The sequence below is a fragment of the Echinops telfairi genome, unplaced genomic scaffold (assembly GCF_000313985.2).
Source record: "Echinops telfairi isolate 266 unplaced genomic scaffold, ASM31398v2 ScPeMD7_3533;HRSCAF=4204_1, whole genome shotgun sequence".
Taxonomy (NCBI): Eukaryota; Metazoa; Chordata; class Mammalia; order Afrosoricida; family Tenrecidae; genus Echinops; species Echinops telfairi.
In genome coordinates, this window is record NW_022107432.1 from 25,461,537 (window position 1) to 25,465,536 (window position 4,000).

Sequence of the window (4,000 nt, forward strand, 5' to 3'; positions counted from 1 at the left end):
AGTTGTTTGATGAAACCCCTACTTTTAATTGGATATAATTATGTTCCACATCAAAATGGATTGAAATTGAGAAGACCTCTAGTTTTTTTGACAAGACAAAGTCATATTTATTAGGTAGAGGGGGAAAAAACCAGCCGCATAATACAAAGTTAGATATAATCTCACAAAAACCCTTCTCGTCTGTGTGGGGAAGGCTGTTGCCAGTACTAGGGCCAAGGGAGTGCCGGCTGCCGCTAGGAGCTACCTTGCAGCTGTCACCCCCAGGATGTCTGGCCTGTCCCAGGAGGTGAGGGCAGAGGGCACGGCAGTTCTCGAAGAACTACTCTGAGATAAACTCTAGCTGACGCTCAGGGGTCTCTTGCACCACTTATTGGAAAAGATCTGCATGGAGAGGAGGGCAGAGGCCCTGTAAGCAGCGGTGTGTGGCTAATGGAATGTCCCGGTTGATGGCCTGGTGATGGCTGGGGAAACATCTGCCTAGGCATTGTAGGAAGAGGACGACACGTTGCCACCGTGGCCTGTCCAATTTGTGTGGATGAATTGTCCTGGTTTGGCTAAGACTTCATAAGTATGAGCCCCAAAGTCATCCCGCTGAGTCTGGAGGAGTTGGCGGGCAGCATCTTGTGTCGGTAGCCATCGTAGAAGGAGAGCGTGGTAGTGAAGCAGGACGTGGGGATGCCCAACTGGACCCCTGGGCTGATTGCCCGCCGCCAGGAGTCCTGGCAGTTTTTGACAGCTGACTTGAAGAAGTCATCCTACAGGAGATTCTGAAGGTCTGGGTTTCGGTCAAAAGCATCCTTTATCTTCCCCAGGAAGACACTTCTGATGATGCAGCCCCCCCTCCACATCAGGGCAATGCCACCATAGTTGAGGGTCCAGCCAAATTCGGTGGCTATCTGCCAGAGCAGCATGAAGCCTTGAATGTAGGAGATGATCCTGGATGCATAGAGGGCCTTCCGAATGTCCTCCAGGAATGACTTCTTGTCTCCACCAAACTGGACCTTGGGGGGACCCTTCAGCTTTTTGCTAGCCTGTATCCTCTCATCCTTCAGCGATGATAAGCACCGAGCAAAGACAGCTTCTCCGATGAGGGTGACAGGCACCCCGTATTCCAGGGCTGAGATGGCCGTCCACTTCCCGGTGCCCTTTTGCTCCGCACTGTCCCTGATCTTCGGCAACAGGTGTTTGCCATCGGTATCTTTGAACTTGAGGATGTCGGCTGTGATTTTAATCAGGAAGGAGTCTAGCTCCGTCTTATTCCATTCCTCAAATGCCTTGGCCATCTCGTGGTGCTCCATGCCGAGAACGTCTTTCATCAGGTGGTAGGCCTCGCAGATGAGCTGCATGTCGCCGCACTCAATGCCATTGTGCACCATCTTCACAAAGTGGCCTGCTCCCTCCTCCTCGCCCACCCAGTCACAGCAGGGTTCTCCGGTGCCCACTTTCGCGGCAATGCCTTGGAAGATTGTCTTGCTGTGCGGCCAGGCTTTTTTGTTTCCTCCTGGCATGAGTGATGGGCTGTATCGGGCCTGTCTTCACCACCACTCACTCCACTCCCCACAAACAAAATCCCCTGGGCCTTGAGGTCCCGACATCGTCTTGTGGTATCCCTGTACTCAGAAGTTCCCCATCGATGTGATGTCACCGGCACTCAACGATGGCACCAGTTTTTCTTTTTTTTTTTTTTTAAATCAATTTATTTGGGCTCATACAATTCATCACAATACATAGATCAATTGTGTAAAGCACATCTATACATTTGTTGCCCTCATTATTCCCAAAATTCGCTTTCCTCTTGGGTTCCCGGAATCAGCTCATTTTCCTTTTTTCCCCTCCCCCTCCCTTCCTCCTCCCCTCTCCCCCATGCACCCTTGATAATTTATAAATTATTATTGTATCTTATATTACACTGCCCGGCGTCTCCCTTCACCCACCCCTCTGCTGCCCGTCCCCCAGAGAGGAGGTTATATGTAGCTCCCTGTGATCAATTCCCCCTTTCTACACCCCCTTTCCCTCCTGGTATTGCCACTGTTACCCCTGGTCCTGAGGGGTTCATCCGCCCTGGATTCCCTGCGTTTCCAATTCCCATCTGTACCACTGTGCATCATCTGGTCTAACCAGGTCTGCAAGGCAAAATTGGGGTCCTGGTAGTTGGGGGGAGGAAGCATTTAAGAACTAGAGGAAGGTTGTGGGTTTCATTATTGCTATACTGTACCCTAAGTGACTCATCTCCCCACTACCCCTCTGCAAGGTATGTCCAGTTGTCTAGAGATGGGCATTGGGTCTCCATCACGCGCCACGGCACCAGTTTTTCAATGAAATCCTCAACGGCTTGATCAGCCTTCACCAGAAGCACGATCCGCCGAGGCTTCTTCAGCTTGGAGACCATTTCCTTCAAGGAGTGAGCGCCAACCACTTTGGTGCCCTTTGCCTCCTTGGCCAAGAAATCATCAACTTTGGAGACTGTCCTGTTAAAAGCACAGACCACAAAGCCGTGGTCACTTGTGGTCAGAATGAGGTTCTGGCCCATGACGGCCAGTCCAATCAGTGCAATATCAGCTTCGGCCATGGCGGCATCGGTCAGAAGAGGGCTGAGGAGTCCGGTGGAAGAGACCTCTAGTTTTTAAGCGTTTAAATTTAATGAAACATTCAAAAGAATCAGAGATAGTTGATTTAACCAGTGTTTTCTTGGAAACTATTTGTTGGGAAAGCTACTCAGTAGAAATAAGAAGGAACACATATGAAAACATGTGGGTCAAAATGTTTGCACATTTTAATCTAAGAAATTAAACATAGAATAACTTTCATTTAGCAAATGTGCTCTGAGCTTATCTGATACCCCAGCACCTGCAAGTGTTTTATTTTCATGATTAGAGTTATTATGATTAACAAAGAGTCAACTGACCTATCAGTTTTCAATTAGAAATGCGACCTTATTGAAATAAATCCATTCTTTAGAAAAGCACCAGTGATGAAATAGCGGCTAATGAATGGATTGATATACAGTTTCTGGATTTAGGCTAGTGGTAAAACTTCTTTTTAAAGGTTCCAATGTCAAGATAAAGCTTCAATTCTGCCTTTGTGGAAATGGATTTTATTTCTTAGGGAGGGGAAAGAGTTATTTTCAAAAAGTTAAACTGGAACTTCTGTAGGCCCACTGATATGATGAAAACTCAGTTTTACTCAAAAGATTATAGAATTTTAACTGTCATTGACATCCCCTTTTATCCTCAAAAGGCACATTTGATTTAGTCAAATGTGCGCCTTTCCCTAGAACCTAGAAATTAAAGGTGTTTTTCACCTCCTGATGTTCTTTTTTCTTTCTTTCAATTTTTTAAAGTTTTATTTATTTTTTAAATAATTTTATTAGGGGTGCATACGACTCTTATCACAATCCATCCATCCGTCCATTATGTCAAGCACATTTGTACATTTGTTGCCATCATCATTCTCAAAACATGTGCTTTCTACTTGAGCCCTTGGTATCAGCTCCTCATCTTCCCCCTCCCTTTCCTCTCCCTCCCCCCCTTCCTAATGAACTCTTGATAATTTATAAGTTATTATTATTTTGTCATATCTTACACTGTCTGATGTCTCCCTTCACCCACACCTCCTGACATTCTAAGAGAGCACTGTTGATAAATATCCAAGGATCCAGGCTTATCTCACGAGAGGCGCTAGAGCACTAGGAGATGCATAGCTACTCAGAGTGCTCATAATTAGCAGACTTGCAGGCACATGGATAGAAGGATCAGGCCTGGGAGTTGTGTTCTCCGGGAGCTAAAGAAATGTCTGCAGCTGCCTCGCAGGGAAGGATTCCATGGCGACACTGTGACTCTGCTTGCTATGGGGTGGGATCTCTGAAGAGAACTGAGATTCAAGACTGTAAATCCAAGGGAGCTGCAAATAAGATCACTAGATCAGGTCAGGATTCTGAGAGTCCTATAATTTGTTTCTTGTCTTTTCAGCAACCGCAGTGAACCACCACTGGGTAAACCTA

The 4,000-nt window shown here is 46.6% G+C and overlaps 1 pseudogene; it reads right to left on the reverse strand.

Annotated features, from left to right (window-relative positions):
- Nucleotides 1-419: 419 nt before the first annotated feature.
- LOC101663116 lies at nucleotides 420-2,569 on the reverse strand (annotated as a pseudogene).
- Between the last annotated feature and the right edge of the window lie 1,431 nt (nucleotides 2,570-4,000).